This window comes from Macaca nemestrina (assembly GCF_043159975.1).
Source record: "Macaca nemestrina isolate mMacNem1 chromosome 11 unlocalized genomic scaffold, mMacNem.hap1 SUPER_11_unloc_4, whole genome shotgun sequence".
NCBI lineage: Eukaryota > Metazoa > Chordata > Mammalia > Primates > Cercopithecidae > Macaca > Macaca nemestrina.
Genome location: NW_027257575.1, coordinates 78448 through 102413, shown reverse-complemented (window position 1 = coordinate 102413; position 23966 = coordinate 78448).

The window sequence follows — 23966 nt, the reverse complement described above, 5'->3', positions numbered from 1 at the left end:
TATTGATACGGCTTCTTTGGGCTTTTCTGTAAGTCCTTTGCAGTGTCTGGTTTCCTAGTGAAAAGATGACTAAGGTCCCGATAAGATCCTACAAAACCAGCATTCACACAGGCTCACCTGTGTGCACACTGCTGGACTCCGTGTTAAAGGAGGGACAGGAAGACAGACGGCTGTCGGTGGATGGAAGGCAACAAGCACAGAGTAGATTCCAGAACTGAGACAGGTACCAAGGCTCTGGCACAGCTCAGGGTCGATCCCAATTCTAGCCTCTCACAGAAAGGCAGAGGAGACTTAGCACAAAGAGCACGGAACTTTGCTTTAATAAAGCAAATGCTTACCATCCACTGTGAGGAGCTCAAGGAGAAATGGCAGTAGGCTCTACTAATAACTACTGCTTTAAAAAATGGAAGGGAGAGGGTACATTTTCACATGGGCCATGTGGAAAGTTGGCTGGACCTGACACTGGACCTGATGCTGGACCTGCCGCTGGACCTGATGCTGGACCTGACGCTGGACCTGCCCCTGGACCTGCCACTCGGTCTGCTACTGGACTGCTAACAAATGCTGCAGATTTTTATGGCGAGAAAAGTACAATGCGTCTGAGAGCAGCTGTCCCAGCTCTGGATGAAGCCGGCAGAACAAGGAAGCAGCAGAGACGCTGGTATCATTCAGTGGGCAGAGTCAATGACCCTCCTCTAAGTCCAGCAAAGCTCAATCTGCATGTCTGCAACTAGAAATAGCAATCGTAAGCCAGACCTCCTGGCAAATACCATTGACCCGCTGTAATTCTGTGTGGTGTATTATGTCCCATGTACGGGAAATCATTCACAGAGCCTTTAACCAGGAAGTACTAACATGACTTTTAATGCAATATAACAGCTTAGCACCCATTTCACATATATTTAACCCCAGTGGTATATTTAAATATATATTTTATAGAACATCAGGCATGTTTATCTAATGGCTCGAACTTTCACAATGTCTCTCTCCCTGAGAGGACAGTGGAGGATCCCATGCACTGTCTCCAGGAACATGCCCTTCCCAGAGAGGATTCACAAATCAAATGTGCACATGCATGCATGCACAGACACGTATCACACACACACATACACATGGACACGCACACCTACATGCAATACATACATTCACACATGCACACACATTCACATAATCACATAATACCACCACATAACACATGCATACACATACACACAACACTCAAACACACACGCACAAGCATACACACAACACTCAAACACACATGCATATACATACACATTCTGACACATACATATGTAAATGCGTAGACATAACATGCACAAATATACATGTATAACTATATACACACGAGCATCCATGCATGCCTACTTGCACATATGTGCAGTCGTGCCTAAACATGTAACACATGCACACACATACATGCAACACAAATACACATGCACACATATACACATGCATGCACATGTACATTACACACAAAGGCACACATACATGCACAACACATATACATGCAATATACACTTTCATACACATAAATGCAAACACACATACATATACACCCCTCAAAGACCCCATTATTCAATTCATTTTTTTTTTTGAGACGGAGTCTCGCTCTGTCACCCAGGCTGGAGTGCAGTGGCCGGATCTCAGCTCACTGCAAGCTCCGCCTCCCGGGTTCACGCCATTCTCCTGCCTCAGCCTCCCGAGTAGCTGGGACTACAGGCGCCTGCCACCTCGCCCAGCTATGTTTTTGTATTTTTAGTAAAGACGGGGTTTCACTGTGTTAGCCAGGATGGTCTCGATCTCCTGACCTCGTGATCCGCCCGTCTCGGCCTCCCAAAGTGCTGGGATTACAGGCTTGAGCCACCTTGCCCGGCCCCCATTATTCAATTCTAAACAAAGTGGTTTATCCCCCAAATGTACCTTCTCGTAATTAATAAGCTCTACTGCACATTTCTTGTTTCTAATAATGAGGTCTCACATACAGCACACACACATTTATACTCCAATACGTGTGAACATATAAATAGAAATAGGCACACGTGCACGAAGACCCTCTTCTGTAAAGGTATTCTCAAACTTGAACTGAACGAATTCTGCTAATTATAGTCAGAGTCAGCAAAGATATATATTTGACCTCGGAATGAATATACTCGTTCTTTTCATTACCCCTGGCAACAGCAAGAAGGTAAAACAGAGTTGTGCGATACCCTGTCACTTATTCAATCCCACTTCCTGGGATCTGACCCACTTGGAATAGCGTTTCTGTCTGAGTGATTTCCTTCTGACTAAAATCATGAGACAATTCCTTCTCTTCCTGCTTTCTCTTTCCCAGGCCTTTTCACTGCCCTTTCATCATCTCGGAAACTAAATCATACTTGTCAAAATGGAACGCAAAGAAACAGCCTTAGGAGAGAATCCCACAATGGAATGGACCCAAGAGAGGAAAAAATATTCTTTTTGAAAATGTACAAAAGGAAAAGTCAAGAGGCCTGGGTTCCCTCTCATGAAGGAAACAGACGTCAGCATAGCAGGTCACTCAGCACAGTTCAGCTCTGTGTATGAAACAGAGATTCTAGTCCTTGTCTCTGTTTCAAGCTCTGTGTATGAAACAGAGTCTAGCCCTTGTCCCTGTTTCATGATGTTGCAGTGAAGGTAACAAAACAGACAAAGGGCACAGGCTGCAGAAAAGGATTTTAAAAGGATGACTTTTAAAATGTGAGCCTGCTTTTCAAGGGCACAATGAGGACATTTTCAAGTATATTAAAGCTGATTTATAAGAGATGGGTATAAAGACTCTACAAGGTCATTAGACTTTAGACTTACAAAGAAAACAAATCACATTCTCCTAGCATCACCAGTCAGGTGTTCCACAAATACTAAGAATAGCCACCGCAACGGGGTCCACTATGAGGGGTCAAAACATAACCCATGAAGCATGGCCGAGAGCTCCTATAACCTGATTTCTAGGAATCTAATTTTAAACATCCTCACAGCTAGCACATCACAAAAATACAGAGCTCCAAATGCTGTAACACAAGTGCTAACAACACTTAGCCAAAAATATACGAGGCATTTCAGGCAAAAATCCCAGAATCAGAAGAACACAAGTTTTCTAAGTTCTTCAAAAGCTGGTGCTGGTTGAGGCTCTTCTGCAGACTTCAACAAAAGACACGCTAGAATTAGCCATTGACGGTAACCCTGAGTCAACACGCACAGTGTTCGGAAAAGCACAAGGCCTGCTCCGGCTTGAGACCCTGGGAACTTTCTCTGGACCACACCGAGTGGACGACTTTGAGGACTCAAAATAACCAACAACCAGTCCACGAACAGAGAAAGAAGACTGCAGCCTCCCTGGGGACCTGGCTCCATGCCTGTCCCCTTTCTTCCGGATACCTTTGCCCTTCCTGGCTCCCTCCTCCACCTGGAGATGCTCTGGGTTCAGGCCCCTCTCCAGTTGTGTCTCGGTCCACAGCTGGCTACCTGTGTGAAGCACCAGGCCTTGAAGGACCATCTCCACCTGCTTCCTGCACTTCCCACCCACTTCCGCGAGACCCCCAGGCTCTGGCTGCTCTCAGGGATCAGGGCCGCCAGGCTCCCCTCACAGGCTCCAACTGGAGTCCTGCCCCCTGGTTTTCAGCAACACTTGGGACTTTCTCCTGGAAACTTTCGGCTCTGGGCTTTAGAGAACTGTGCCATCCAGCTCTTCTCTGGACTCTAAGCAGGGCCTTTTCTGGGTCTTCTAACCCTTCCTCCATTTCCAAATGTGGGCTTTCCTTTGGCGTCCTCTCTCCAGACATGCACGCCTCACACTCTGGCTACTTCACCTGCACGTCTACCTAAGAGGCTCCCAAATGCACCCTGCTCCAGATTTTCCCCAAGCCTCCTCCTGTATTTCCAGACTCGCAGCTTGCAGTGGTGTCTGTAAGTATCTCCGAGTCAGATCCACACTTGCTTCTCCTGATTTCCAGCAAAGCGCAACGCCAACCTCAGGGTGCAGACTCGCAGCTTCTTCCGCCTTCCTGCACTCCCTCTTCCCCTCCTGACCCAGGCACCGAATCGCTCAGCTCACTGGCTGCCTTCTGTCCTCCTCTCGCCATGGCGAGTGCCCTGCATGAGCCTGCTCTGTCCCTCAGGCTCCACGGCGTGCCGCACATCAGAGGCGATTCTCTCCGGAACCCTCAGTGGCTCCCTCGTATCCGACAGGTAAGGACTTCCACATTCTGGCCCCAATCTAACTTTCTGGCCTCAGATATGCACATGCATATTTTATCTATGCAAAGAGAGTACAGGCCTCACACCTGCTCTCATTCCTGGGCTCCTAGCTCCTCCTGAAGGTGCTGTATGAGCTACCTATGCACTTTCCAAACCCTAATTGAATATGCGCTTGGAGAACATTTACTTGATAATTTTGTGGCATTGCCGGATAACGTGGACAAAGTGAGAACTACGCAGGTGTGTGGATGCTGCCTTGCCCAGACCTCACTTACCCAGACACTCCCAGATGCTCAAGGTGACCAGCCCTATTGGCGCACAGGCAGGCGCAGGCTGCACCCCCACAGCTGGGCCCGGCGAGCTGAACTATAATCATGAAGCAGCTGTTTGCTCCTAAATCTGTGTATGCCGGTGCACTTGTTACACATTACTGAAACCAATAAAGTATGACTCCAAAGAGAGAATAATTGTATGAAAACTAAGTTGGATGCCTTTCAAAGACTTAATATGGGGGAAATTTTTTTTTTTCATTTTAATCTTTTCTACATTGCTATCACATTAGGTATGGGCAAAAAATATACACAATGTTTGAGGAAATAATTTTTAAAGGTTTCAAATGTAACATATCTTGTTTCTCTTGTGTTGCCTATTCTCTTCTAGAAGAATCAAAACTGTGGCAGGCCTGCGATGGCTGTGGTTGAGGAAAGAGGCCACACCCACAGCCAGCAGAACCACGCTCAGCAGCAGCCTAGCCCCGCGTGGAAGAGGCGTGAACACTCTCGGGAGAGGTGGATGTGCACTAACCGTTCCCAGCTCTGACCTCTTTGATTAACTGAATATGGTGATTGGTTTTATCTGAACATCAGACAAAAGGGTGTCTACGCCCAGGAAAGACTCTAAACACTCTGGACCCTGCTGGGGCAGATGGTGACCTTGACCCAGTGATACCACTCTCCAGTGGGCAGCCAGCCCAGTCTCCTAATCGTAAAGGACATTCATAGCAACACTACGAAAAAGAAACACGACTGTTCTGAGCCGGAAAAGTGAAATTTAAAACATTAAATATACAGGTTCTAACTAAGAGGCAGACGGACCGGGCGCGGTGGCTCACGCCTGTAATCCCAACCCCTTGGAAGGCCGTGGTGGGTGGATCACTTGAGGTCAGGAGTTCGAGACCAGCCTGGTCAACATGGTGAAACCCCATCTCTACTAAAAATGCAAAAATTACCCGGATGTGGTGGCGGGCACCTGTAATCCCAGCTACTTAGGAGGCTGAGGCAGGAGAATCGCTTGAACCCGGGAGGTGGAGGTTGCAGTGAGCCGAGATCGCGCCACCGCACTCCAGCCTGGGCAACACTTTCTCAAAAAAAGTAAAATAAAATAAAATAAAATAAAATAAAATAAAATAAAATAAAATAAAAGGCAGACAAACAAAAGGAGATTTCCTCTGATCTTAAAAACAGAAGTATTTGATTCACAGCCTGGATAATTGAAGATCTGCATAGAAATCACCTAGGGCCCCGCCCTCCCTCACAACAGACTGCGATAGAGGGGAGGAGGGCAGGAGGTGGGCCCCTTATCCACGAGAGGCTCCTCCCACCCCATCCCCTTCCTCAGGAGGGCGGCCTGCCCAGTGCAGGCTCCCTTCTCCCCAGGTAAGACCCTGGTGTCTCTACAGGAACACCCACCTCCCTTCCCTGCAATCCACTCCAGCTGCTCACGGCCAGCCAAGGGGGGCGCTCTTCAGAGAGGAGCAAACGGCTTCGGGGAGAGCCTGAACTCCCACATCCCAGGTGTGGCTTGCCAGGGAGCACAGAGGAAGGATGCAGGTCCCGAGAAGGAGGAGGCGCAGGAGGACGATGAGAGAGACAAGAGAGACAAGAGAGGCAGACCGCCTAGCGACGCGCTGAGCGCAGGACCTGGCGGAGGCCTCCTGGGGAGGGGCAGAGGCAAACAGGCTGCTGCTTCTAGGCTGCTCCGGAGGATACAAGCTCGGAAGGGGCTGCAAGGCAGGACTCGCTGAGGAGCAGTCATGTGGATGCCCCGCCTCTCACACGGCACACACTGACAACATGCAACTAACAAACAACACAACACGCATGTACAATGCGCTTATACAACACTGACAACACACAATGCACACAAACACACACAACCTATACAACACATACCCAATACATGCAACTCACAACACAATATGCATTTTTAACACTCAGGCAACGCATAACCAATACATGCAACTCGCAACACAACATGTACGTACAACACACTCATACACACATACAGCACACGTAACTCACATACAACACAACACGCACGTACAATGCACTCATACAGCACACACAACACACAACTCACATACAACATGCACATGCAACACACTCATACGACACACAACACTCATATAACACACAACACACACAACTCACAACACAACATGCACACACAACACTCACACAACATACACACAATACATACAACTCACAACATACACATACAACACACTCATACAGCTCACGTACAAAACATGCAACTCACGTTCAACACAACATGCACGTACAACATACACGACACACTCAAATCCACGCAACATTCACATACTCACAACATACACATACAATACACTCAAACAACACATACAAGAAATGTAACTCACGCACAACACAACGTGCACATACAACACACTACACAACATTCAACACATACAACATACACAATACATGCAACTCAACACAAATACATGTACAATGCACTCACAACACACAACACTTACACAACACACAACACATGCAACTCACAAACACACGTACAACACACTCATACAACACACAGCACTCACAAAACATACACACAATACGTGCAACTCATATACAACATACACATACACACGTACAATGCACAACACTCATATAACACACAACACACATACAACATACAAAACATACAACTCACAAATACACGTAGAACACACTCATACAACACACAACACTCAAACATACAATAAATGCAACTCAACACAATATGCACATGCAACACACATACAACCCATGCAACTCACATACAACACAACACACTCATGCAACACATTCATACAACACACACTGTACAGATTCTAAGTATGAAATAGAAAACAGCACACGCACGGTTTCTAAAGTATGATGAAAGTGTTTTCAAGAAGGTCGTCCAACATCCAAACTGGTACCATGTCCTCATTTTCAGCTGCTGCTCAGATTCAAGCATTTTTATCATCCGCTCTATGAATTATAATAATACAGCATAAACCCAGTTTTCATTTTACACCCACTTTGGTTTGGGTTGCTCCAAAACAGGGGCCAGGAGCCTCAGAGTCGTCCTTCAGAACAAAACACAACCCACACTCAGAGGCCAGGAAGGGAACTCGGGGGGTGACACACACTCTCTCATCTGCAGAGCTCTGCTTCAATTACTTCACACGCAACCAGGGCTGGAACGGGGTTGCTGAGGGTACAGACACGGCAAACTGAGAAGAAACTGGCAGGTGGAGGAAGATCGGCCAAAACCCAAGGAAAAATGCTGAACATTTTCCACAAATAGTTCACACGACAGATGATACTCGGGCTACTGAAAGTTTATTGAGAGGGGTCTTGCTCCAAAGAAAAAGTTCTCTCCCAAGGTTATCGAAGATTCACAGCAGACACCTGCCCCCAACACACCATCTGCCGAGGGCCTAGGAGTCAAAAAGAAAGTAAGACAGAAGTAAGGGTACAGGGGAAGGAGAGCAGGAGGGGACCGAGTACTCGGAACCAAGTGAAGTGATGGGCGGACACTGAATGCCTGACTCCAGGGTTATCACCTCGGAAAACAAGTCTGTTGAAGTCCGTAGTAACAGTGTTAGTGCTTTCACTGAACCTGCACTCAACACTGGAGAACCTCCCTGTGTTATGAAGACGATCTGAAAAATAACATTAATTCACAAGGTAGAGTGACGATTCAGCCACAGAAAATAAAACTGATATAATCCACTGCAAGTCACACTATGTCTTTCTTTAAGACTGGTTTATGACGCAGAAAAGAGGCAGCTTGAGATCTAAAATACTGAAACTGGCAGACACCTTGTTTCCCTGAATTCTCACAACCGTGGCACCAGCTAGGGTAAGACAGAGTGGCTTTCAGAGCTTCCAGAACAACAGAACAGATCAATCATAAATATGCAAAGGTGATCTGAAGACAGAATTAATATTCCACGTTTTGGCTTAAACTAGTCATGTGATTTCCAATAAGTGGGAAACATCCACACCAATTTTTATAAGAAAGTTCAATGTGAACACATAGTACAGAACACGATCTTTGTTTTGGAATTTATTTATTTAATATGACAATTTCAATTGTCTTTAGGGATTCCTGATATTGAATGCTCATCTTTACTAATGATGAGCTACCCATTTTCTGACTGAGGAAATGGAAAGTTGTCACTGCCTAACACCAATACTCAACACAGCCTGTATGAAAGGGAAAGCTACACCTGTGTGCACACACATGCATACACATACCTACACATGTACACGCACACACATACACGTGTACGCACGTGCACACACATGTACACATGTGTGCATACATCCATATGCATGCACACATACGCACATACCTGCATACACACGCATATGCGCACACACATACATATACACGCGTACACATGTACATACATACATGCATATACACGTGCACATGGACACGCATACACGCATACAGACGTGCACACACATGCATATGTACATGCATACGTAAGTATCATCTCAGGTATGTGGATTCAAAATTCTGATGCAAACAAGAATAATCACAAAACAAGGTAGGGTGTCAACAAGTGAGAATTGAGATGGAAGTCCTGGAATGTTCCAGAGACGATAGGAGGGAGGTCTGCACATCACGTAAACATCTTACCCATTTTAAACGTGACCATTCCTGCCAACATCGGCCTGGATTAAGAAGATTTCATTTACATAAGGAACAGAAAATATGATACTTGTTCTAATGAGGTTCTCTAATCATTAGATTATTTTCATAATTATAAGTAATCACTAAATAACTTCCTTTCAAGGGTCTAAAAATAAAAATAAGATTACAAAGTCACAGTCCTGACAGTTTTATCATGCAAATCACAGCTGTGAAAATAAAGCATGGCTTTGAGACTATGCCCTCCTCAAATACCCTTCATGGAATTTTGTACCAGTAATGGCTGGTAATTAATTGTTACACCAGGTGGAAAAGTATACCATTTGGGGTATATGAAGTAAGCATGTAAAGAGAAATGACCACACACACCTGAAACCAGGTCTCATTTCACAACTGTTTCCTACTTTCGATTTGCTTAATTTACTTCATGAGGTGCCTTGAGGAGAGAAAGCAGAGCTGGGATCCGCCCCGAGGCTGCTTCGGGGAGAGCTGGGTGGGCACCAAGCCCCTCAGACCGAGGGCTGAGCTGCGTGGCTATGACCCCATCACTGCGGCTCCCCAAGCGTGTGTCCCTGTGTGTCACGCAAACCCCTGCCACACAGGTGACACACGCCACACGCCTGACACAGGCTCAGCACACAGGGAGCGATCAGTAAGGGGTGACTAGAGAGAAGCGACGGCCTTCAGCGTGGACGGAGAAAACAGGTCACAGACTCACAGAGGAAACGCCGCAGATCCACAGACGGAGAAAACACCACAGATGCATGGACGGAGGAAACAGACTACAGACGCATGGAGCGAGAAAAGCGCCACAGATGCACGGAGGGAGGAAAAGCGCCACAGACGCACACATGGAGAAAACGCCACAGATGCACGGACGGAAGAAACGCCACTGACGCACGGACAGAAGAAATGCCACAGACGCATGGACGGAGGAAACGCGCCACTGAGGCACGCATGGAGAAAACAGGCCACAGAAGCACGAAGGGAGAAAACGCCACAGACGCACGGACGGAAGAAACAAGGCAGAGACGTGCACACACCAGCGTGGAACATGGGACAGGAACGTCTCGGCCATGCACCTTCCACTCCCACTAGGGACTTCCCACCCCAGAGCACTCAGGATGGCTGTGGAGCTCCTGCCACCTACCCCAGAGGTGAAGCTGGGGAGCCAGAGATGAGCAGGTTCACGTCCATCAAATGCGGCTGCAATCCCTGTAATAACAGGAGGTCACCATTAAACAGAAGGGCACTTCACTTGGAATAAAAGCACTCTGCATAAAAGAACTAAAGATTGGCCGGAGACCGCTTAGAAACCATCACAATCATTCTTGCTAGTGACAGTGAAGCTTCAAGAGTGGTCACTTTTTCCTGTAGAAACGCCACAGAGCTGATTCCTGGAACTCAGTTAGAATATTTCTTTCCCGGAAACCACACAACCAAGAGTTTAATAATGCCATCTCTTGAGCAGAAAGATTAAGATTTCTGATGAAACAAAACCCTGGCAAGTCTCCTGATTCTAGAAGATGCTACACAGAAAAGCTAACTCAAAGGGGTTGCATTTCTTTTGTCGTCCATGACACACACGAAAAAAATTTAAAATATACAAAAAATGTAGGATTTGTACAGTGAGTACCAATGTATCTACCCCCTGGATCACAGATTAGATTTTAAATGTAAAGTTCTAAATGTTCCCAGCTAAGGAAATGTGCGGTGGAAGCCTCTACCTGGTTAGAACCAAGGGGAATGGAATGAGCTTTCCCTGGCCTTGCTACTCAGCTGGGAGGGGCTGCCACAGCTCGGCCACCCCACCCCAGAGCACTCAGGATGGCTGTGGAGTTCCTGCCACCCATCCCAGAGGTGAGGCTGGATCCCCAATCGAGGTGTTAAGAGTGAGCCAGCTGGGCGCGGTGTCTCAAGCCTACAATCCCAGCACTTTGGAAGGCCAAGATGGGCGGATTACGAAGGCAAGAGATCGAGATCATCCTGGCTAACACAGTGAAACTCCGTCTCTGCTAAAAAAAAAATACAAAAAACTAGCCGGGCGAGGTGGCGGGCGCCTGTAGTCCCAGCTACTCTGGAGGCTGATGCAGGAGAATGGCATAAACGTGGGAGGCGGAGCTTGCAGTGAGCTGAGATCTGGCCACCGCACTCCAGCCTGGGCGACAGAGCGAGACTCCATCTCAAAAAACAAAACAAACAAACAAAAAGAGTGAGCCAGCCTTTAGAGGCCATGTGGTCTATACTTGAATAGAAAATGTTCCAGGAAACCAAAGATTCAAATGCCTGTGATGAATTCCTAACCATTTGAAACCCAGGCTCCTCATCTATATAAAGAGAACAATGCTCTCTCCTGAGAAAGCATTTCAGAAGGACGAAAAAGGATCCACATGAGAGCAGCTGAAAACTACAAAGCACCCTGCAATTATAAGATTTTTTCCAGATCTTTGTTTCAAGGAATGTCAGCATTCTAAATATTGCGCTTCATCCCACATCACCTTTCAGGAGCAGATCATAACGATCAAAAGTATCAGCAGAATCCCTACCAGCTCAGTCGCCGTGTGCTTCTTCTCCCTGCATGAGAATTCCTGCAGAACGATGGGACCATCCAAGAATGGCTCCCTGCCATCATGTGCCCATATTCCTTCCCCAGGGAGCTATTCCTGTACTCATGGGGCATGGGAAACCTGTATAACACCACCAGAAAGTCCTTGTTTGATTTACACACTTCCCAGAAGGGCTGATTTTATCCAGAATCCGAACTGTGTCAAACACTAAACCTAAGAAATCATTAAAAACCAAGGAAATGTAAGGTCATCTCCTGCCCCAGGTGCATGGCTACTAGGGGAGAAATAGAAAATGAGACACGAAAGCAAACTTTTAAGATATTCAGAACACCACTGGATGATTCCGGGAACTCATTACAGATCATTGCTGTTCCTAATAACAGGAAAGAAATTCTAAAATTCCAACAGGCATGGTGAGTCCCTCACTTGCATGAAATCAAAATAATAATCCATCGCTATCTTTAAAAGACAAAAGAAAAACTCTATTTCCTCTTCATATTAATTTGTGTACAAATAACTTAAGTGAGGAAATCTTAATGTCTGGACTGTGATATCAATAGCAAAATAACCCCAAGCTTCCCAATTAAAGGATATAGACGGGCTGAGTGGATTTAAAGAAGAAAAACCAACTATATGCTGCCTACAAAAAACTCACTTCAGCCGTAAAGACACACAGAGACTAAATGTGAAGGGATGGAAAAACATGTTCCACATTAATGGAACTCAAAAGTGAGCAAGAGTAGCTATATTTATTTCAGACCAATCACAAGTTAAGTCAAAAACTGTAAAAAAGTAATTATGTAATAAAGAGATCAACATAGCAAGAGGATATAACAATTACGAGTATATGTGCACCCAACAACAAAGCACCCAGATACATAAAGCAAATATTAGTAGAACTAGAGAGAGAGGTTGGGCATGGTGCCTCATGCCTGTAATCCCAGCACTTTGGGGGGTGGAGGCAGGTGGATCACCTGAGGTCAGGAGATCAAGACCAGCCTGGCCAACATGGTGAAACCCTGTCTCTACTAATACAAAAAATTAGCCCAGGATGGTGGCACACGCCTGTAATCCCAGCTACTTGGGAGGCTGAGGCAGGAGAATCATTTGAACTCGGGAGGTGGAGGTTGCAATGAGTTGAGATTGCACCTCTGCACTCTAGCCTAGGCAACAAGAGCAAAACTCCGTCTCAAATATATATATATATATATATATATATATATATATATATATATATATATATATATATACATACACACACACACACACATACACACACACATACATATATATATATATATAGAGAGAGAGAGAGAGAGAAAGAGAGAGAGAGAGAGAGAGACACCAACACAACAATAGTAGGGGCCTCAAAACCCCACTGTCAGCACTGGAGATCATCTAGACAGAAAATAACAACAAATTATCAAGTTGAAAGTAGAGTGTAGACCAAATGGACCTAATAGACATTTACAGAACGTTTCATCCAACAGATAGAGAATGCACATTTTTCTCATCGGCACATGGAACATTCTCTAGAATTAACCACATGCTAGGCTGCAAAAGAAGTCTCAATACATTTTTTAAAAATTGAAATAACATCTGGGATATTCTCAGACTGTAACAGAATAAAGCTATAAATCAACAACAAGGAACAGATATATCTCAAAAGAAGACATTTGTGCAGCCAACAGACACATGAAAAAATGCTCATAATCACTCGCCATCAGAGAAATGCAAATCAAAACCACAATGAGATACCATCTCACACCAGTTAGAATGGCAATCATTAAAAAGTCAGGAAACGACAGGTGCTGGAGAGGATGTGGAGAAATAGGAACACTTTTACACTGTTGGTGGGATTGTAAACTAGTTCAACCATTATGGAAAACAGTATGGCGATTCCTCAAGAATCTAGAACTAGATGTACAATATGACCCAGCCATCCCATTATTGGGTATATACCCAAAGGATTATAAATCATGTTGCTATGAAGACACATGCACACGTATGTTTATTGCGGCCCTATTCACAATAGCAAAGACTTGGAATCAACCCAAATGTCCATCAGTGACAGACTGGATTAAGAAAATGTGGCACATATACACCATGGCATACTATGCAGCCATCAAAAAGGATGAGTTTGTGTCCTTTGTAGGGACATGGATGCAGCTGGAAACCATCATTCTCAGCACACTATCGCGAGGACAGAAAACCAAACACCGCATGTTCTCACTCATAGGTGGGAAATGAACAGTGAGATCACTTGGACACAGGAAGGGAAACATCACACACCGGGGCCTGCAGGGGAGGGGGGAAGGATAGTATTACGAGATATAATTTAAATGACGAGATATAATTTAAATGTCATAATGTAAATGACAAGTTAATGGGTGCAGCACACCAGCTTGGCACATATATACATATGTAACAAACCTGCACATTGTGGACATGTACCCTAGAACATAAAGTTTAATAAACAATCAAACAAAAAACAAATCAACAACAAGGAGAACTTTCAAAACTGTATAAATACATAGAAATTAAACAATATGTCCTTGAATAGCCAATGGGTCAATGAAGAAATTAAGAAGGAAATTTAAAAATTTCTTGAAATAATTGAAAACAGAAACACAACATATCAAAGCCTATGACATACAGCCAAAGCAGTATTAAGAGGAAAGTTTATAACCATAAACTCCTACATTTAAAAAACAGATTTAAAATAAACAACCTAACAATGAACTGTAGTGAGCTAGAAGAGCAAGAACAAATCAAATCCAGAAGTGGTAGCAGAAAAGAAATAACAAAGATCAAAGAGGAAGTCAATAATATGGAAACTAACAAATATAAAAGATGAAGAAAAAAGTGTTGGTTTTTTGAAAAGATAAATAAAATAGACAAGCCATTCGCTACACTAAGAAAGAAAAAGAAATCCCAAATAAATAAAATTAGAAACAAAAAAGGAGAATTACATTTGATACCACAGAAATACAAGGGATCATTAGAAACTATTTTTAACAACTGTATGTCAAGAGATTGGAAAACCTAGAGGAATGGATAAATTCCTGGACATGTACAACCTACCAAGATGGAACCAAGAAGAAACGGAAATCCTAAACAGACCAATAATGGGTAACACGTATGACTATATAATAATAAAATGTCTCCCAACAAAGAAAGCCCCAGAACTTGGTGGCTTCACAGCTGAATTCTACAAATTTTTATTTCAATTCTTCTCAAACTATTCCAAAAATATTGAAGAGGAGGGAATTCTGCCAAGTTCATTCTTCAAGCCAAGCATTACCCTGATACCAAAATAAGACAAGGACACAATAAAAAGAGAAAACTATAGGTCAATACCCCTGATGAACACAGATGCAAAAATCCTCAGCAAAATACTAACAAACTGAATCCAACAGCAAATCAAAAAGATTATACACCATGATCAAGTGGGTTTTATCCCAGGATGCAAGGATTGCTCAACAAACACAGATCAATAAACACGCTACATCACATCAACAGAATTAAGGACAAAAACCATATCATTTCGACAGATACAGAAAAAGCATTTGATAAAATTCGACGCTGCTTCATGATAAAAAGTCTCAACAAACGAGGCACTGAAGGAAACATACCTCAACACAATAAAGGCCATAGGTGACAAACCCACAGCTAACATAATGGTGAATGGGGAAATACTAAGAGCTTTTTCTCTGACACCTGTAACAAGACAAGGACGCCCACTTGTGCCACTCCTATCCAACACAGCAGTGAACGTCCTAGTCAAGAGCAGTTAGGCAAGAGAAAGAAATCAAGGGCACCCAAAGTGGAAAGGAGGCACTCTAACTGTCTGTTTGCAGACAATATGCTCTTATATATTTAAAAAAAAAAAAAAAAAGGGCTCCAGCAAAAATCTCTTTGAACCGATAAACAAATTCAGTAAAGTTACAGAATACAAAATAAACATATAAAAGTCAGTAGCATTTATTTTTTTTTTTTTTTTTTTTTTTTTGAGACAGAGTCTGGCTCTGCCACCCAGGCTGGAGTGCAGTGGCCGGATCTCAGCTCACTGCAAGCTCCGCCTCCCGGGTTCACGCCATTCTCCTGCCTCAGCCTCCCAAGTAGTTGGCACTTACAGGCGCCCGCCACCGCGCCCGGCTAGTTTTTTGTATTTTTTAGCAGAGACGGGGTTTCACCGTGTTAGCCAGGATGGTCTCGATCTCCTGACCTCGTGATCCGCCCGTCTCGGCCTCCCAAAGTGCTGGGATTACAGGCTTGAGCCACCGCGCCCGGCCAAAAGTCAGTAGCATTTCTATAGACTAACAATGAGCCAGTGGAAAAAGAAATCAAGAAAGCAATCCAATTTAGTTACAAAAATATAAAATAAAAATAAAAATACCTCAGAAGAAGTCTAACCAAGAGGGTTAAAGATCTCTATGAGGAAAATGATATTCTACCCTCTGAAGGTAGAACAGTGGATTCTAGAGACAGGAAAGGGCGGCGGGAAGGCAGAAAGGGAGAGGTTGGCTAATGGATACAAAATTACATCTAGATAGTAAAAATGAGGTTTAGTGTGCTATAGCCTTGTAGGGTGACTGTAGTTTGTAATTTATTGTATATTTTCAAGCAGCTAAAAGAGAAGATTTTAAATATCCCCAGCATTAAGAAATGACAAATGTTTGAGAAGACAGACATGCTAATTATCCTGATTTGCTAATTACACATGATAAACATGTATTGAAATATCACACTGTATCCCATGGATATGTACCATAATGTGTCCATTAAAAATAATAATTGTTAAAAACCCAAGGGCCATTTCTCATTTGTCCTATGTCAATGTCGTGGTCCATTGGTGGAGACCTAGCCATTTGCAAGTTAGACTATAGTCACTTGAGCTGAAAGCAAATGAATCGTCACAAAAACTACCACTGGCACCAAGTCTTCTTTCCAGAATTTCCTGGCCACAACACTGCCACAGTCACTGCGGGCAGGAAAGACACACTAGCAACCAAGTTTCAACCCCAGCACAGTTGATGCTTTTATTTCTCTGGTTTGGAATAAGTGTGTGTTCATAACTTACATTTACTCCAACTGTCCCCTTGCTTAAATAGCTCCTTAAGGATGATTTCCTGTTACTAAATTCCAACAGCTTCTGAGCACCCATTATATTCTCCAAAGAAAATAAAAAGAGAAAATGTGTTGAAAGCCTGGTAATGTTCACTGAAGAATCCAGCATGATGTACTGCTTGAAATGGCCACTCCACCTTGTTCCTTTACATGACTTTTATTTATTTATTTATTTATTTATTTATTTATTTATTTATTTATCTATTTTTTGAGACGGAGTCTCGCTCTGTCGCCCAGGCTGTAGTGCAGTGGCGCGATCTCGGCTCACTGCAAGCTCCGCCTCCCGGGTTCACGCCATTCTCCTGCCTCAGCCTCCCGAGTAGCTGGGACTACAGGCGCCCACAACCGCGCCAGGCTAATTTTTTGTATTTTTAGTAGAGACGGGGTTTCACTGTGGTCTCGATCTCCTGACCTTGTGATCCGCCCGCCTCGGCCTCCCAAAGTGCTGGGATTACAGGCGTGAGCCACCGCGCCCGGCTTACACGACTTTTAAAGTAGCCCCAGTTATTACACATAATTGAAGCCATAATTTCTGCAATACCATTAGGTCCACAAAGGGTGGGGCCAGGGGACTTCAAAGTCTGTCTCTGAATTTTTTTTAAAAAAAGGAAAGCTTATGAGAGTAGGTAATGAAAATAAATATTCACAGGCCGGGCGCGGTGGCTCAAGCCTGTAATCCCAGCACTTTGGGCGGCCGAGACGGGCGGATCACGAGGTCAGGAGATCGAGACCATCCTGGCTAACACAGTGAAACCCCGTCTCTACTAAAAAATACAAAAAATTAGCCGGGCGTGGTGGCGGGCGCCTGTAGTCCCAGCGACTTGGGAGGCTGAGGCAGGAGAATGGCATAAACCCGGGAGGCAGAGGTTGCAGTGAGCTGAGATCCGGCCACTGCACTCCAGCCCGGGCAACAGAGCAAGACTCCGTCTCAAAACAAAACAAAACACAACAAAACAAAACAAAACCGAAAATAAATATTCACACAACTCAGAACAGGGGATGGTGACACATAAAGCTCCAGCCTGGCACAGGTTTCCGCCAGTGAGGGTGGGGACACAGACTCATATGGTCCCCACAATCCCCCAGAAGTGCCACAGACAGGTGGATGGCCTGAGGTAGAATCAGGCTCTGAATTCCGGGAGCTGTCTGGCTCATGTGCACCGCATGTGGTCCACAGTGCACGAGGATGTCCCATGTCAACAGTCCCGGTGCAGAGCACAGAATGCCCCATGTCACGAGCCCCCGCTGCAGAGCATAGCCCGAAGGTGCCAGCCCAGCCTCCTACACACTGGCCACCAAGGCACTGCCCTCCAGGAAGGAGGACCCCAGAGGTCGTGGCAGGATGAGGTTCTGCTCTTCATCATCCCCGAGCAGAGGGGAAAGTCCCAGCAGACACTTGGGGAGCCTCTACAGGTGGCTCTGGGACCCTGAATGGAGGTTCAAAGTTGTCCCCAGATACGCTAGACTCAAACCTAAAACAGGTCATTCTTCCAGATATGCCCAGACTGGGACTTATATAGGCCATCCTTCCTAGCTTTCCTCTGGAAAAGCAGGCTTAAAAGAGTATCGACTAAAAGGGGCCACCAGGAAGAGGGAAGTCCTATCTTTAAAAAAAGAAATAATTTTTCTAAAAAAGAGGCACTGAGGCTCTGACCCATCTGATCACTGAGTACGTGCTCAGCAGCATCTGTCAGAGCAGAACAAGTACACACATGCTCTCCATACCCTGTGCTCCGGGTCCCCGTGCTCCCCGCTCCCATGCCCCCCGCACCCGTGCTCCCCACACCTGTGCTCCGGGCACCCGTGCTCCCCGCACCGGTCCTCACCACGCCCATGCTCCCCACACCTATCTGTGCTCCCCATGCCTATGTTCCCTGCACCCGTGCTCCCCGCACTGTGTTCCCTGCACCCATGTCTGCTCCTCGAGCTCTCTTCCACTGATTTCCTCTGTACGTCCCTCTTGATAGTCACTGTCACCTCGAATCACCTGGCTAAATGGAGGTAAAGAAAAAGTCTAGAGTAGCACATTGGAGGACAGAGTGGAAGTGGCTGTTTACCAAGCAGGGCTATGAGATGAGCGCATCTGATCCCCATTAATCCTGACGGTCAGTTGATTAGCCCTGTTCAACAGCTGGGGACACTGAGGTGTGGAGGGACGGGCTTGCTTACCCCGGACGATGCCGACAGTGTGGGCCCAGCCCGGTCCCACAGCCACCAGGAGGAGGCTCCTGAGTGGGCAGGCGCCGAGGTGCAGCGCAGAGAACGCCTGGGACCCTGGCATAGACTCCTCAGGAAGGAAACAGAGAAAGGTCCACAGAGACTCAAGCAGCACAGAAGAAGGTCACCCACAAGTTAAAAATAGATGTTTGTGCTCTATCGTCCCAGCGTGCTAAAAATCCAGCTCGCTCACACGCACGGCCTGACGTGAGCCCGGCCTCCTTCAGCACTGGGCTAAGCGAGAGAGGCACCTGCCCCTCTCCTGACAATAGCAGGCTCGGCAGCTATTCTTCAATGTACTTGACACCCCTCCGTGAGGATTAAGCGACACTCTGTCGACACTGGCTAAGTTTAATCCCGACACAGCTAACCGTGTCGATCTGCAGTGAACAAACAACTTTCTTTGGATGACTCTGTCACTGACAAAGACCCTGAATCTCCCAGCAAAGCTTAGTGACACGACTTACCTTTCTGTTTTCATTCCAGGTACACTGGCCCATACGGTCTAGTTTACCTGCTGATAATGCCTTGGAAAGACCACCAGGGGGCCCCACACCATTTTCGGCTTTATAGGGATGTGAATTTCCCTTTGATGACAAAGGTAATGGGGAAATAAAACAAGGATCCAAAACAGATGCCTGTGTGTTTCCTGGGAGTGATAAGGTCAGGAACTGCCGCTCTGTGTCAGGTGAGGGAGTAACAGAGAGAATGGCACCCACTCCTGAGACAGGACCTGATGCATGGTGCAGCCACCGCCTGTGGCCATGGAAATTCCAGGGAATGCAGGCCCCAGTTGCATGGTACAGCCACCATCTGCGACCACAGAAATTCCAGGGAATGCAGACCCTCAGTCACATGGTACAGTTACCATCTGTGGCCACAAAAATTCCAGGGAAGGCAGACCCTCAGACACATGGTACAGCCACCATCTATAGCCATGGAAATTCCAGGGAACACAGACCCTCATGCACATGGTACAGTCACCACCTTTGGCCACGGAAATTCCAGGGAACATAGACACCAGTTGCATGGTGCAGACACCACCTGCAGCCGCAGAAATTCTGGGGAACGCAGACTCCAGTCGCACGGTGCAGCCACCACCTGTGGCCATGGAAATTCCGGGGAATGCAGGCCCCAGTCTCTAAAGTGTTATTTGTTTTAGGAACTTCACCGCAGTGAATGTGGAAGAGTTTCTCTCTGTGCAGAGCTCAGTATCCAGAAGGGAAGTCGGCTCTAGGAATGCCTTCCTCCTCTTCAGAGCTCAGGGCCCAGGGCTGACGCCCTTGGGAGGGGTCCTTGTTCGGCAACTGTGCCTGTGGAGGGTTCCCCAACACTCACCGTGCACCTCCTAGGAGCGGAGGCTACAACAGGGAGCCAGAGACCAAGCTCTGCTCAGACAACAGTGAGCTGATGGCCCTCCACTCTAAGTTCCAACTGCATGGAGTGTATATTCCATGAATGCTTGCTAAATGAATGATTCATATAAGGTCGTCTGTGCTGACCTTTGCTGGTCTGCTGACTGTGGGCTTCAGAGCATAGACCTCATTCCTGGAGCAGCCAGTCCTTCCCAGAGTGATGGCTGCTGGAGGACAAAGCCCAGGGCTTCTGTCCTGCAGCAACGCGCTCAGGACCCTGCGCTGGGCACGCTGGGGGCCTCTCCAGCAGGAGATCCCCAGTCCTGACCTTGCAATATCAGTGAACCCCAGGGGAGTCCCAAGTGCTCAAAATCAAGTAAATGTCCATTGTGATTTAACATATCAATTATAGAAGAAAGGGCAGATTGCCACCTCCCTCCTCAAACTAGGGACCATAAATCGATCCACGGCCCTAACTGAGGCTCTGCCTTAAATCCTGCTAAAACTACCAGCCAAATACTCAAATTTACATTAGAGTTAAAGGAAAAAAAAAAAAAAAAACTAAACCAAACACCTGTAAGAAATGATCAAGCAACCTGTGATACATCAACCTAAAGATTAAACATTAAAACAATGAAGTCGCAAGATATTAAAAGAGTATAAACTCTATGTGCATCGTGGTTCACGGTTCTAAAATTACACACAGACAAAGACTGGAATGGAAGGGGGATAGGTTTACAGATACATTTTTTATTTTTTGTTTTTTATTTTTAAATATTACTTCTCTAATGTATGATTTGACTGACCAGATAATTCGACAAAAAAAAAAAAAAAATCAGTTATGCCTATAGATAAATATGCACAGAATCCTTCTCTCTGATGCCAATGGAATTAGTTTGGGTCTGGCCCACAGTCTTCAATCTTTTAATTAAGACACAAAAACCAGGGCCGGGCGCGGTGGCTCAAGCCTGTAATCCCAGCACTTTGGGAGGCCGAGACGGGCGGATCACGAGGTCAGGAGATCGAGACCATCCTGGCTAACACAGTGAAACCCCGTCTCTACTAAAAAATACACAAAAAATAGCCGGGCGAGGTGGCGGGCGCCTGTAGTCCCAGCTACTCGGGAGGCTGAGGCAGGAGAATGGCGTAAACCCGGGAGGCGGAGCTTGCAATGAGCTGAGATCTGCCCACTGCACTCCAGCCTGGTCGACAGAGCCAGACTCCGTCTCAAAAAAAAAAAACAAAAAACAAAAAAACAAAACACAAAAACCATCTGTCAGGCTATTAGAAAAAAAAAAAAAAGATTTATAACCAGGAGCCCAGAAGAAAAGGACCCGCTATGTATCACAGTGTCTCTCCACGCCTCTCCACCCCGGACAGTGCTCCCTCTTTCCCCATTTTCATACCTACAGCACAAAGCACTTAGTAAAGAACTATCTCAATTCATGAGTCGCACAGCACAAAGGTCCCATGTCGCTGCCAAACATACCCTGCAGCCCCAAAACGAAGCGGCAACCCCCAGTGAAGGAAGAATGAGAGGCTGCTGGTTGTCATGTTAAATCTCGCAACTCAATGTCTTTGCACTTTCCTGCTTTGTTGGTTTCAAGGGCTTATTAAAATTAACCCCCCTACTAGATATTGAAGAAAGAAAGCAGGATGGTTGTGCAGGCTCTGAAGAGGCAGAGCCCCGGTTCCTCGGCCACCGCTGTCTTTCTACCCACAGCAGACGGGTTGACCAATTAGTCTCCCTTAGAGGGCACTGTTTATGATCATCGCGAACAAATGGATGCAATTGCTTCTTTTGAGATGTAGCAAGTTCTGGGACCTCCGCAGAAAAAAAAAAAAAAAAAAAAAAAAAAAAGGGCACTGGCGCAATAGTCATAACCTCTGCGTGACACACACAGAAGGAAAATTAAAGCCCTGGAGGCGGAGGCGTTCGGAAAAGGAAGGTGGAAGCAGGAAGGGCGCCCACAGAATAGAGTGGTCAGAAACCGACCACGTCACTAAAGGGCGCCTTAGACGGTCCAGAGGACAAAATATCCCTCTTTCCAGGTTAAACACCCATTTGCCACACAGCCAGTGATGGCAAGCAGGAGTTTGCTTTTTTTTTAAGACGTCGAAGAGCAACAAATAAGCTTAATAATGGGACTGACAGGGTCCTGGGCTGGTGACTCAGCTGATGTGCACAGCATCAAAACCCAGGTTCCTCAATGCACTCCCTCTGCAGTTCAGGACAGCACTACAACTCACCCCATCAATCACTGCTTAAAAAAGCAGTTGTAAAGAAAGAGACGACCCATTTGAAAGCAGCTGGAGGAGGAAGACAGAGCGACTCGCAGAATCCAACCGCTTGTAGCCTCGGAACCATAACAAGAATATGAAACTAGCGGGTCCAGTGTGAGGCAGAACAGAGACGCCGTCACGGCTCTCAGGAGGCTGAACGGGAAGCCCATGGCTCAGGCCCCGCAACGCCCTAATGGTGCCTGGAGCAGCCCACAGGTCTGTGTCCTTCGTGTGGGTTCACCTTCCTAGTTTCCTGGGTGAATTCAATGTACAGCATTTATTCGCCAAGAAAAGAACATTCAAATCAAACTACTGTCATAACTCTGAAGGGCTCTTAACACTCCAGTCCGCACGTTCAAAAGCCCACAAATATCAGTGCTGCCACTGTGCAGGTAACAATGTTTTGGATGCATCATGCACGTAACCAGTAACGATGTTTTCATGTTTTCCGTAGCCATCTCATTCGGGATACATAAATATCTGTGACGACTTGACACTTAGTTATCTGTGACTTTCAGATAGATTTAACAAGTCTACCTGACGGAGAAGGCCTCACCCTCCTGATCCCGGGCACAGGCGCCCCTACGTGCACCCGGGGCCTGGGGAGCGCACTCTCCATCACCTCCCGCTCTTCAATGTTAAATGTCCTCCCGGCGCGCCCGCGTCGTGGGCCCAGGCTCGGGCCCCTCCTGGAGAGCCGCTTCCACATTGCAGGGCAGGGGAAGCCCAGAGCCCGCGCCGCGGCGCCGCTGACGTCCCGGAGTCCCAGCTTTCTGGTCCTTCCGGTCCGAGCGGAGGCTGGCGGGAGTGCCTGGGACCCATTTTAGTTTTCAGTTTTGTCACGAGCCGGAAGGCGACAGCACATGCGAGCACAAGAAACCCTTTTTGTAAATCTTCCAGCGGAAACGCGAGGGGCTGCCGGACCGCCTCGGAGACGCCAGGCGGGAACCCAGAGCACCCACGCCGCGTCCTGCATTGCAGCAGCCGGGACCCCGCCCACACTGCGCGGGGCACGAGGCTACAGGAGGCGTGCGGGGACCCGCCGTTTCTTCCTCGACACGCTGGGTGGTGGCGTGGGGCGGAGTTGGGGGGCGGGGGGCCACTTAGGAAGTGATCGCGCTGTACCCTCGCTTCGGAGGGGAAGCCCGGCCCAGTCCTACAGCTCAGAGGCAGAACGACCCCCGAGGGCGCTCCAGGCGACCCCTCTGCCAGGTTCAATTTAAAACATAAACCGGAGGGGATGGAAAGCTCACTATCTTTCGGATGG